Raw genomic sequence first — 13,762 nt, forward strand, 5'->3', positions numbered from 1 at the left:
AATAATTCATAATCTTCTTGTAGGGGGTGTTGTTAAATTTATTTAATTTTTTCTGGAGATAAATGAAAACAAAGAAAAGTGAGAAGAGGCCATTCACTTCGTCTAAGCTCGTTCCTCTGCTACATTTTACTTCACCAATCATGGCATCTAAATATATTTTGAAGCCCTTAAGATGGAATTTCACGCTGGCGGGATTTTACAGTCCCATTAAAGTCAGCGGAGTTTTGCATGGCTCACCGCATTTTACAGCACCGCCCCCACTGCGACGGGGCCGTAAAATTCCACCCTTAATGCTTCTGCCTTTATTGTTTTATTTGATAGATTATTTCAATCCTTTGCCACTCTTTCAATACTACTCACTATTTTCCATTTGCCTGTACTTTCCTGGTGTGTATTGCAGCAATAACAGAAGTTTATCCTATTTAATTTTCATACTATTTTAGATAACTCTAATTTAATCTTCTTTGCTCATGTCCTTTTTTAATTCATTCAGGAGACGTGAGCAGTGCTGGCTAGGCCACCATTTATAGCCAATTCCCAATTGCCCTGGAAAAGGTGGTGGTGAGCCGCCCTCTTGAACTGCTGCAGTCCATGTGCTGTAAGTACACCTACAGTGCTGTTAAGAAGGGAGTTCCAGGATTCTGATCCAACAGCAGTAAAGAAATGATGATATAGTTTCAAGTCAGGATGATATGTGACTTGGCGGGGAACCTGCTAGTGATGGAGTTGCCATGGATCTGCTGCCTTCATTCTTCTAGGTGGTAGAAGTTGCAGGTTTGGAAGGTACTGTCAAAGGAACATTGGCACATTGCTGCAGTTCATCTTGTATATGGTACACATTGTTGCAATTGTGCACTAGTGGTGAGGAGAATGAATATTTAAAGTGGTGGACGGGCTGCCAATCAAACGCGCTGCTTTGTCCTGGATGTTGAACTCCTTGACTGTTGCTGGAGCTGCACGCATTCATCCATGTGGAGATTATTCCATCACACTCCTGCCATGCATCTTGTAGATGGTGGACAGGAGGTGAGTTACTTGCCACTGCTGCCATCTCTGGTGGGTCTCTCCTGATGGTGGGACATGACATAAGTAGGGATAGTGATGGAGGAGTCTAGGACATTGGCTGTAAGGTTCGATTTGGCGAGTATGACTACGTCAGGTTCTTTCTTGACTCGTCTGAGGGACAGCTCTCCCAATTTTTCCACAAGCCCTCAGCAGTTACTGAGAAGGACTTTGCAGGGTTGATTGGGCAGGGTGTGCCTTTGTTTTTCTGGTGGAAGTTTTCACTTCCAGGTAGCAGTTTGACATAACTGAGTGGATTGCTAGCTCATTCCAGAGGGCTGTAAGACCTAACTACATTGCCACAGGTCTGGAGTTACATGTCGCCAGACCAAGTAAGAACAGCAGATTTCCTTCCCTGAAAGACACAGTGAATCAGATCGGTATTTGTGATAATCTAGTAATTTCAAGGTCATCATTACAGAAACTAACTTAATTGCAAAGTGATTGAACAGTACCTTCGTCCACCTTCAGTGATGGGTTAATTAATTGAATTTAAATTTCCCCCACTGCCGTGGTGTGATCTGAACTCAAATCCACAGAGCATTAGTGCAGGCCTCTGGATCACTCGTCCAGTAACATTACCTCTATGCCACTGTCCATTTTTACACTTGGGATTTTGCTGGTTGCTCTTTTATGTATTCTTTATTGCAAATGTATCTTTTTTATAGCATAGTGAACATGAGAGAAATAAGGCTGGAGAATTTCTTGGACTTGCTCCAGCTTTGCTGGAATTTCTTCATCAGAGTTTTATCATAGGGGTTCTGTTGCATCTCCGCCTACTGATCGCCCACAATCAGCTACCAATAGCTCACATCTGGCACAAGGCCCAATTTTCAGTTACAATTCAACAGCGGATTGGTGCAGATTCTAGTTTCATATAAATGAGCACCAAGGTTCAATATCAGGCTTGTCTGGGCCTCACAATTCAGATGCAGGGATAGTACTCCGCATCGTTTGAGCACCCAAAAACTGGTGTGTGAATTTACAGGCCACTGTGTTCTTCCCATCCCTGACTTTAGCATCTGGATTGCAAATCCGCCTTTCTTCACTCTGCAATAGCAACAATGCTGATAAACATGGACCTTCGCTTCCCCATTGTTATTTCAGTTGTTTAACTATTTCTTAATTGCAGATAAAGGCTGAAAATAGAATGATTGATTTTCCTTTTTCCATTGGCTAGGTCACTAGATGTGGTAGGTGTAGGGCCACCTGTTAGCCCACAGACTGAGACAGCAAAATCATAAGTAAACCAGAAGGTGTTTTTACCCAAAATCTTCCAGTAACCCAAAATGAATCCTACAGTTGTTTATAAACAGTAATTTCCAGGGTTGGGCCTTTACATTCTTGGATCTATGCAATTGATAATATTTACAGGTTACAAACATCATGTTAATCTGCTTATAATACTTTCCCAAGTCACAACTTCTGAATTTAAATGAAAAGCTTTATATTTGAGGTCTGCCTTGATTATTTTTAAGGAAATACATTGAGATGAGCAGAAAAATGTAAGGTTGACAATAGGAAGCAGGTGGTCACAAAAAACACAATTTATCGATGGTCCTTTGATCTTTAAGCTATTGATGTTCTTCAGTGTGGGCCTCAGCCTTCCACCTAGGTTTCTCAATTAAATGTTGCTCCAAACCAGCTCCACAGACAATGCTGTCAGTGTTCTCTGAAAGACATGAGCAAACAATAAGAATATTGACTCTAATGATTAGCTCTCCTATAAATGTCTAGGTATTTCAAGCCACTTTTATATTTGAGTCTTTTTAGTTTGTGATTGATGTATATGTGCTGTCATTGCTGAAAGCACCTTTATACAATATCAGTGTTGCTGACAGAAGGAAACTGGGTTTCCATCTGTCACCTGAACAACCTCTTTCCTTTTTCCAACGGCATTGTATATCCACTGTGGGCGTATGATTGCATGATTCTCCATTAGTAATGCAAAAACAATGAGTTAATCCCACGCTTTTGCTCCCTGTGGATGCTTGTATGGTGTGCTGCACTGAAGAACTGAAGCTAGGAATAGTTTCTGCCTTGGGATTAGCGATATTTACCTAAAGGAGCCTGAAGAAGAGGTCAAAATAAATAAGGCTGCAGTCAGGGGAATGGAGAGTCTTGTAGGGGGCAGGGGCAGGGATGGTGTTGAGCTAAAAGCAAAGGAATAAAGTGAAGATTGTGACAAGACAAAGAAGTTATGCACAATGCATACTCACACACTATGCACATAAATACAGAGTCCCTGCTCCCCAGATCCAACACAAAATCAGAAACGCATTAAGGATATTGTTCTGCTGAAACCAGATGAAGCTATTTGAAAATATAAAAAACACATCTTTAAATATTTTACAGTGATACCACTCACAAGAGTTAGAGTGCAGAAAGAGGCCAGCTGGCCTATTGTGTTTGTGCTGGCTCTCCAAAGGAGAAATTTACACAGTGCCATTCACCAGCCTTCTCCCCAAAGCCCTGTGCATTCTTCCTTTTCAAATAATACCATAGATCACAGCATATAAGTCAAACTTTTGAAGCCTTGAAAAATCTTTCCAAAAACAGAAGTTGACTTATACACCAAGCATAACATGTGAACCATTGGTATTGGTACAAGTTATTAATTCCAATAATTATATGTTGAAAAAGAATGAGTCCAAAGCTAACCTGTACCTTCAACGACTTTACCTCCAAGACAACAAATCAAAGTCACAGACCCTACCAATTCCTCCTCCCCTCAGTGTTCCAGTTGTTCCCATTTATACTTTTTTGAGCATAAGGAAACAAATTCATAAATAAACAAATTAACAAATCAGGGACAAATTAACTAATTAAAGGGGCAGCCCCTTAAAGGGATACTGCAACAAAAAAAGGACAAAATCACGAAGGAAACTTGTTTCTGTTTATACCCTTTTGAGTATAACCAATCAACAAAAAGGGGAGAAATTAACAAATCAAATTAAACAATTTAGGGGTTAAATTGGCTCCTTTTAAAACATAAATACATTTGGACTAGTTATTGTTTTGACTCAAAAGAGTTACATTTGGACTAGGAAAGGATATCCACGAGGGAAGGGATCCGTTTTAAATTAACTTTGTTGTGACCAACAGAGGGGGTTGAATAAAGAAGGGGAGCCAGTTCATCCCTCTTCACCTGGCAGCACAACAATTTGGGGAAACCTCGCCTGGGGACTGGTTGTAACAGTAGATAAGAAAACAGAAAATGCTGGAAATACTCAGCAGGTCAGGCACCATCTGTGGTGTGAGAGAACACTGTGGGTGGACTTTAATCTAGGTGACAGGTGTCTTGGCCACTGACTGGAGAGCTGGTGAGAGTCCCACATTGCCACCTTTGGGGAAGGCCTGCCACATTAAGGACAAGTCAAGCACTTAAGTAGTCAGCGGCGTTCCTTTCCCAAGATCAAGGACCTAGGTCAGAAACCCTAACCTTGAAAGCTGCCAGCCAATCACAGGCTGGTAGCTCTTCATTGCAGGCAGTGCCACTGGAGAAGTGGTGGTAGCTACTGGCAATGCATCCACCAGAGGCCCAAGATCAGTGAGGTGCCCAGCCACATATAATGAAAGCAGGACGGTGAGGGGCCCTGGGGTGGGTTCACAGAAGAGGGAGGAGGGGGTGTCAGAGGCAAGGGTAGGGGATACTCTCAGTGGACTCCCCCCTTCCCGATATTGGGTACCTTGATCAGGCACTGAGTGCCTGACAATGAGGGGATGCCTCCTCCCCCCAGGATCCTGCAAGCAAGCACGCCAGGCAGCAGGATGAGACTCTTAGGTGGACATTAATTGCCCTTTTAAGGGTCTCAACTAGCAGTGGGGTAAGAAGGCTGTCCACGAACTTAGACTGGCCCAGACTTAATAGGGGCAAAGGGGAAAGCAGCAGGGTCCCCTCCTGACACCCTCCCACCCAATGAAATAACCTTCACCTCCACACTCACCTCAGAGGGAGGGCATTAAATGCCACCCTCTGTTTCTCTTTCCACAGATGTTGCCTGACCTGCTGAGCATTTGCAGCATTTGTTTTTATTTCAGATTGCCAGCATGCAAAGTATTTTGCTTCTGTATTAGTGTAGATAGATTTATGTTTCCTTGTTCACTTTGCCTTATATGGAATTGTTATTCACTATTTTGATTTAATCATGTAATGGATAGATGCCAGTAGAAATGTATACTTGGAACCCTAGGGCTTAAATAGTGAGATCGTGAGCAGCTCAGTGAGTACACTCCTGGAAGCATACAAGACAAAATTGGTCCAAATTGGAAGGCTACTGATGTCTCCCAGATTGGTAAAGTATGATTTCTTTATGATTTTTTTAAGATAGCTTATTTAGAGGCTTTATGTTCTATTTTAGTTGTTGAATATTTGAGTGATCAATAAATTATATTTAAAAGGATTATGTTATGAAGTGACTTCATTGAGATTGCAATCCAACATACATGCATGTTCTTTAAATACTCGCCAAACAGGTGCAATAAAATAGCAATGAGATAAATGAGCAATTAAGTTATTTTGGTGGTGTTGTTTTAAGGTTGACTATTAGTCGGCACACCAGGTGATCCTCTGCTCTTCCTCAAATAGTACCATGGGATGTTTTGTCAAATTGAACAGGCAAGAGCCTTTGTTTAACATCTCACCTGAAAGATGCAACCTCCGACAAAGCAGCATTTGCACAATGCTGCACGAAAGTCAACCTGGGTTGTGTTCTTAATTCCTAGATTGTATCTTGAGCACACGATTTTCAAACTGAAACCATACATCATATATACCATTAACTTTTAATATAGGCTCTTGGATGGAGATGACATACTAGAACACAGGTACTGTATAAGTTGACATTTTTAATGGTGTTGGGCTAAGAGAAAATAGACTATCAGTTTTCAGCTGATGAGGACACATGCTCTGGAATTTCTTCCCAAAAGCTCTCTGCCCCTGCACATCCCTCTCCTCCTTAAAAGCCACTTCTTTGAACAAACAATTGATTTCCCCTCCAAATATCTTCTACTTTAGCTAAGGACTCATGTTTTTCTGCCTTTTTTGTGAAGCCTTTGGGATATTTTTTCTATGTTTAAAATGCTATGTAAATGAAAGTTATTGTTATTGACTAGATCAGAAATTTTTTGTAATGTAACAATTTGTTGGTACTCAGCTCGCTCATTGGAGTATTATAATCAAGTTGTGGATATGTCTGCATCAGCACAGCTCTGGACAAAGGCCGAGCTGTTTGGGATTTGTAGCTACAACATTGTACTAATTGTTCTTCAGCTACCTGCTCAAAACACATGGGTTTTATCAAGGGCGCCTCGTTAGCTGAGTAGCTCGAGCCAAAACCACCCTGTGACATGACCGAGACTTGAGCTGTTTGAATTCCTTTAATTATACAGCTTTTGAATTTTATCTTCAGTTGTGGTTTAACCTCCAAAGAGAACCAGACTCCAGGCTAGCAATCTCCAATTCTCTCCAAATTTTATTTCCAGAAAGAACCTTGTATTTTGCTACAGAGTGAACTAATACCCAGGATATAAGAATACTTTGCTGCATCTTCAATAGACCCAGCCGACAACCGAGTACCTAGGACCATGACCAGGAACTCTGCCAGACAAAAACCACCTAAAAGAACCTTCCTTGGACATTGATTTTAGACTCTGGACCCATGTAAAACCATAATTCTTATTTTTATCCTGGTTTTTGCCCTGAACACCTTTCTTTCCCTTGTCTCTCTTTTCTATTGTATGAATGCAAAAGGGGGCGGATGTTGTCAAACCCCTTCCTGCATTTTGTGCGTGTATGTAAAATAAACTACCCCTCTTATTTTACCTTATCTCGAGTTTACTGTGGGGTTATTAATAGATAATTGGATAACTCCAAAACTGAAGGGTTGGGGGAAATATGCCACCACTTATAAAGGGGCAAATCAGAAATCAAAAACACCTTTCTGTTTACAGATGGATAGGGAGTGGAGAAATCAAGGCTGTTTAAATTAATCCCCCTCCTGTCCGTAACACTATGGAAGGAGTCTCTCAATTTGTTAGAGAAATGTTGTAAATGTCATCTAGTTAGGAGCAGAAGATCATTAAGTCTGCATATGCACTTTCTGAAACTAAAGGTTAGCAAGGAAACCTCAGTCATAATAATTTCCCCAAAATAATGTGCATGTTTTAGCTTAGAGCCTACACATAAAATGTATTGTTTCTTATGTTGCTCAGAGTTAATTGCCATGTTTAGGGTGAGTGGAAGTCCATATACAACAGGTTACCTGAAATCCCTGACATAATGCTGGGACTTGTCCATTCCTGGAGTTGAGTCGGAAGTATATTTTGGAAGGGCCACTGAATTTCGAGGCCAATCTCCTTTGGTGTGCTGTACCTTTTAAATGACCTCCACTCAGCAACCTGCAATGCAATGGCCAGTTTCCTAGGTTTGGTTTGGATTTGTCATCCAGAACAAATGCCTGCTAGGAAAATGCATTTGTGGGGGTGGGGGCATGTCCACCACCCTCCCCACCCCATACATATTTTAATGAAGCTTCCATTTGCTTTTAATGGGAGATACGATGACCCATCCCAGATCAAACTGGAAATTTGAGGGCGACCAAAAGTAAGTGTAAATTAAATGGAACTTATTAAGAATTTTGTTGTGCTGTGTCTATGGCCAATTTTGAGGCATAACAGAAGTAAAAATTGGCCCAAGTGTCTCCTTCATCACATAATCCTTCAGTCAGTTACATCAAAAACCACAAAACTAGATAAGGGACAATATTGTTTGCCTTATATTTATTTTCTAATTGCTCTTTTAAAACAGTTTTGATTAAATATTCAGGGCTAGAAATTTATTTCCATAGCACCAGAGCTACGGAGTTGTGGCGACATTACCTGGAGCAGAAATTTTCGCCCGACCCGATCGGGTGTAAAATACTGTGCGGTGTTGTCAGGCGAGCGTCCTGCGTCATCGCGTACTCACGTGATATTCCACTCAGCGGGCGGGAATGCGCCTGCCATTAATTAAGCGGCCACTTAAGATCCTTAACAGTCCCGTGATTTTTCCTTGCCTGTGCGATTTTCTGCTCATCACACAGGCAAAACAGGCAGGCAGCCAGCCAACATTTTCACAAACCAATGGCAGGATAAAAAGGGTCAGCATTGCCGGTGTGAGTAGTGAGGAGTTTTGGAGATAGTTTGCAGCTGGTTGCTTATTGGTACTTCAACTCTGTTCGGGGCTTCATTCTTAGCATTTCCAGCTTTCATTTCAGGACTCATTGTTGTCTGCCAGGCCCCGGAAGGATTCAGACCATGTGGACCCTTCCAGGCGGCCTTCCCTTACCCTGGTAATGGGGATTGTGGTCTCCTCTGGAGGCACCTCATCTGCCTCTGCCTGCACCTTGAGTGATTGTGAAGTGCCCTCACCAATGTGCACCGAGATACTAGCCACTGTTCTAATGCCCAGCGAGATGCTGGTATCTGCACTGGTGCCTGCTTCAGAGAGCGGGTGTGACGCAGGTGCAAATGACACCTGGTGGTCCTCTGGTGTCAGCGGTAGCCCTTCGGGGTCCAGAGATCGAAAGCCTGCTGCCGAACCCAAATGGGATCTTTGTCTGGCACCCCCACCTCTCCTCGCCCGGTTGCACTTGCCAGCTCTTGAGCTCGAGGGCATCTCACTCATACCTTGAGAGGATGAGGAGGCTAGCGGGGCCTCCGCTGGTCCGCTAACTTTCTATATTGTTGTGGGCTGTTTTCTCTTGAAAGCACAGAGGGGCATTGATTAGTCCAATCTGTATCTGCAGCGCCATTGCAGCTTGGCCAACACCAGCTGAGGAGCACCAGGCAGGGCACATCTGAGTGGTGCCCCTCGAGTCGCAAGGCAGCCAGGGCTCACCCCCTTGGCCAGCTCTGGTGTGATTGACAGTTGGCACTCAGACTCTAACACCTCTGAGGTCCGCGGGGGGCCGGCCAGACCTTAACACATCTGCACACTGACCTATGTCAACATGGTACTCACCCTCCCTGAGTGCAGCAGGTCATTGACGCACTTCCGGCACTGCAACCAAGAGCGCCGCACCACGTCATGACTGCTGACCAGCGCTGCCACCTCCTCTCATGCCCTCTTGGTGAGGTGTGGTAGCCTCCTCCTCCCATCCCAGGGGACAAGGGTGTCCCTCCTGGCAGCCACCTCCTCCAGGAGGACGACTGGCAGGGGGCCGAGTGCCCACCCGACTTGGCCTCCCACCTACCATGTCCAGCTGCACTCGGGTCCATAGTGACGGCTCAGGGAACGTCATCCATGGCAGCCTTCCTGGGGCTGCCTGGGCCGCTTATAAACCGGCCACCGGGTCGCCATTGGACCCAGCAGCTGACAGGCGCCTGTCCCTGCCCAACGCTTGCCAACCTATGAAGAGCCGAGTTTCACACTGGGTGCGCCTTAATTGGCCCGCCAGCGTGAATTTGCAGACAGCAGTTCATTTCGCGGCCGCTCCCGGGCCTGCCCGCCGCGCCAGCCCAACATAGGGAAAGTCCAGGCCCAGGTGTGGACTGCGCTGCTGGCTGCTTCCTGTGCAGCCAATATGCATGAGGACTGAAGAAGGATGCATGCAGGTTTGTCTCCTGTGTGTGCCTGCATAGCATGATCGAACACTATGGGCGGGATTTTCTGGTCCCACCAGTGGTAGACATTGTGGCAGGTGGGACCAGAAAATTCAGAGCGTGGCGAAAAGTCAGTTTTCTACAGGCAGGAAAATAGGTTGCAATTTTCCCCTCTGGACTTTCACGGTAGGTCGAGTTTCCCACTGCGCCATGTCGGAAACCGCATTTGCATGCCTTTGCATTTCATGAATGCTCATTAAAAACCCAGCTTGCTGGAATCACATTCACACTCCCAATCTAATTGCCCCGCTGGCGAATAATTAGATCAGTCTGGTTGACGACTGGATAAAAGTAACATGCCCCTGGTGAACTGCACCTGACTCGTGACATTCGCCTAGCTTTCACTGCTTTTCACTTGTGGTTGCTCCGACTCCGTGCCAAAGCTTCTCAGACAGGGGTGACTGGAGTCCAGGAGGGAAGGGCTGGATGGAGACACATGATTGGGGACACAATGACTAGAGGACAGGAGGGGAGGGGTGGAAAGAGATACAGGATTGGGGACACAGTGACCAGAGGACAGGAGGGGAGGGGTGGACAGAGACACATGACTAGGGATGGGGGTTAAAGGAAGAGGGTGGATAAGTCTGAGGCAGTCCAGGACAGTGTGCACCATGTAGTCGGGGCCAGAAAGTGAAAGCAGTCCTGGGGCAGTGTGCACCATGCTACGAGGCTATGCCTTGCATGCTTATCTTGGTTCCAGCTGACGGAAGGGGAAGGCCTCTCTGTGCTGTGTTGGTCATGCACAGCACGGTGTGTAGGTCGTGGTCAATCTCTCACACAATTGGGCCCTCGAGGTTGGTGATTTGGTACTGGGTGGCAGGTGGCACTGTCACAGTCAGGGGAGGTATCTGTTGCCTGTAAATGGGGAACTGGTAAATAAGTGGGGGGGGGGCATTCGATGGTCTCCTTTGGTGATGTCACTGTGCATAGGGCCTCAAGTTGGTGAGGGGTAAGGTTTACATGGGACATGGGGACATCCACAGGAAATGGTTGAGGGGAAGAACAAGGATATCTACTAGAATAATGATGGGCTTCAGGGTTAAAGGAGGAGGCAGGAGAGTGATCAGAGGGCGGGAAGCTTGCACATGATGCTGTTCCAGGATGATAGGAGGGACTTGGGTGGTGATGGGTTGGTTGGAAGCTTGCCCCGTAGTAGAAGTTGAGCAGCATCATTTTGACAGCCGATGGAATTACACAGTTGAAAAATAACATTGGAAAAAAATTGCTAGGGGAGAGGTGTCAGGGCTTGTGGGAGGAGTCGAGGGAATTATTAGGGGGCACCCTAATAATTTCCACGTCAGGACATGGAGAGTAAAGCTCAGCTGAGATATGTTAGGAAAATTCAAATGCCAATTGAAAGATTTGGGCATCTTAATTCATGGTGCGAATTCTTGCAAGAATCCATTAGGGCCAAATATAAATTGGGTATGACTAGCTATTTGTTCCTCTCAGAGGAACAGGCAAAGGTCAGAAGGGTCCAACTATAAAGAGGCCACGGCTAAAGTATATACACAAAATGCTCCAAATAATGCTACACATTGCAGCTGAGAGGTTCAGGCTTTACACAGCTAAACTATTACAGTGATTACATTAGTGCAAGACTGGGCTCTAGTTTAGTCAAAAGGAGGCAATGCCCTGACTGAGGCTGATAGCATCTGGCTGTACTCTTCCAGATCCAACCCCCTTTGTGAATGTTCTGTCATGCCTAGAGCATAGGGGTGGTGGAAACTCAGCTACCAGTGATCCTTAAGACTGTGCTACAGCTGCAAGGGAGAATTTGAGGATAGAATGTCTGGAATGAGGGCAGCCCAAGGGCTTCACAATGATCCCTAGCTTGGCAATGGAAGATGATTATTGCAGGGTAAGGTTCAATCATGTCTCTCAACTATTTTTCCATAGACACAAGGAGGTATGCAGAATGCAGGCAGCAGGCAATGCTGCCTTCTTCATGGCTTTCATGCAACTGAGGAGAAAAAGAAGGGCCTGACACCATCTGGCAGGGCAAAGGGAAGAGCTTCGCCTTGAGGAAAATGGGCCAGAGAGTCCCATGAAGACCCAGAAGCTGAGTAGGAGAGATCAATTCTATGGAGCCTTTTGGCGCGACCAAGGATGTACCAAAGCTGCCTCTCATACTTGCAGCTGAGCAAGAGACCGTGTCGAAGACACCTTCGCTTGTCAAGGGATGTGGTGGCTTACATCTGTCACATTCTTCGGAGGACCTGACGCCGCACAGACTGGGAGGCCATCCATTGCCAGTGGTTCTAAAGGTGACTGCTGCACTCAACTTTTTGGCAAGTGGCTTGTTCCAGGGCTCCACTGGGAACATAAGAACATAAGAACTAGGGGCAGGAGTAGGCAATTCAGGCCCTCGAGCCTGCCCCGCTATTCATTACGATCATGGCTGATCTCTTTTCGGCCTCAACTCTAATTTCCTGCCCTTTCCCCATAACCTTTCAACCCATTACCAATTAAAAATCTGTCTATCTCCTCCTTAAATTTATTCAGCGTCCCGGCATCCACTGCTCTCTGAGGTAGTGATTCCACAGATTCACAACACTTTAAGAAAAGTAATTCCTCCTCATCTCTGATTTAAATCTACCACCCCTTAGCCTAAAACAATGGCCTCTCATTCTAGAATGCCCCAGAAGGGGAAACATCTGCTCCACGTCTACTTTGTCTATCCCCTTTAGCATCTTATATACCTCAATTAGATCTCCTCTCATCCTTCTAAACTCTAGCGAGTATAGGCCTAAACTGCTCAATCTCTCCTCATAAGACAAGCCCCGCATCTCTGGAATTAATCTAGTGAGCCTCCTCTGAACCACCTCCAGTGCAACTACATCCTTCCTCAAGTAAGGGGACCAATCTGTGCACAGTACTCCAGGTGCGGACTCACCAATGCCTTGTACAGTTGCAACACTTCCCTATTTTTATACTCTATTCCTTTAGCAATAAATGCCAAAATTCCATTTGCCTTCCTTATTACCTGCTGTACCTGCATACTAGCTTTCAGCGGTTCATGCACGAGGACACCCAGATCCCTCTGCACTGAAGCATTCTGAAGTTTCTCTCTATTTAAATAATAAGTCGCCTTTTTATTCTTCCGACCAAAATGGATAACCTCACACTTATCCACATTAAACTCCATCTGCCAAATTTTGGCCCATTCACCTAACCTGTCCATATCCATTTGTAAATTTCTTATTTCTTCATTGCAACTTACTTTCCCACCTATTTTGGTGTCATTTGCAAATTTAGCTAGAGTACCTTCTAACCCTGAATCGAAGTCATTAATATAGATTGTAAATAGTTGGGGCCCAAGGACCGAACCCTGTGGCACCCCACTAGTTACAGCTTGCCATCCAGAAAAAGACCCATTTATCCCGACTCTCTGCTTTCTGTTGGTTAGCCAATCCTCTATCCAAGCTAATATATTACCCCTAACTTCATGTGATCTTATCTTGTGTATTAATCTTTTGTGCGGCACCTTATCAAAGGCCTTCTGGAAGTCCAGATATACTACATCTACAGGATCCCCATTATCCACTTTGCTTGCCACATCTTCAAAGAAATCTAGCAAATTATTCAAACATGATTTACTCTTCATAAAACCATGCTGACTCTGATGGATTGCATTTTGACTTTCCAAATGCCCCATTACTACTTCCTTAATAATGGATTCCAATATTTTCCCAATGACAGACGTTAAACTAACTGGTCTATAGTTTCCTACTTTCTGTCTCCCCCCTTTTTTGAATAAGGGTGTTATATTAGCATTTTTCCAATCCACTGGAACCTTTCCAGAATCCAGGGAATTTTGGAATATTATAGCCAATGCATCCACTATCTCTGCTGCCACTTCCTTTAAGACCCTGGGATGTAGGCCATCAGGTCCTGGGGACTTGTCACCCTTTAATCCCAATAGTTTGCTCAGTACTTTTTCTCTAGTGGACCGCTGAGTAATATCACAATCCTCTCACTCATAAATGCATATAAGAGGTCACTGATGCCCTATTCAGTGAGGCAGACAATTACATCCAATTCTCCCTGAATGAAG

The 13,762-nt window shown here is 44.7% G+C and overlaps 1 long non-coding RNA gene across 1 annotated transcript in view; it reads right to left on the reverse strand.

The window, feature by feature from the left end:
- Positions 1-1,117: 1,117 nt before the first annotated feature.
- Positions 1,118-13,762, reverse strand: part of LOC144690463 (uncharacterized) — a 40,384-nt gene continuing 27,739 nt past the window's right edge. Inside the window, exon 3 of the long non-coding RNA XR_013578891.1 lies at positions 1,118-2,734. This is a non-coding gene — a long non-coding RNA (uncharacterized LOC144690463). The remainder of the gene's footprint in view (positions 2,735-13,762) is intronic.

Source organism: Cetorhinus maximus, chromosome 2 (genome assembly GCF_964194155.1).
Source record: "Cetorhinus maximus chromosome 2, sCetMax3.hap1.1, whole genome shotgun sequence".
In the NCBI taxonomy this organism is placed as follows: domain Eukaryota; kingdom Metazoa; phylum Chordata; class Chondrichthyes; order Lamniformes; family Cetorhinidae; genus Cetorhinus; species Cetorhinus maximus.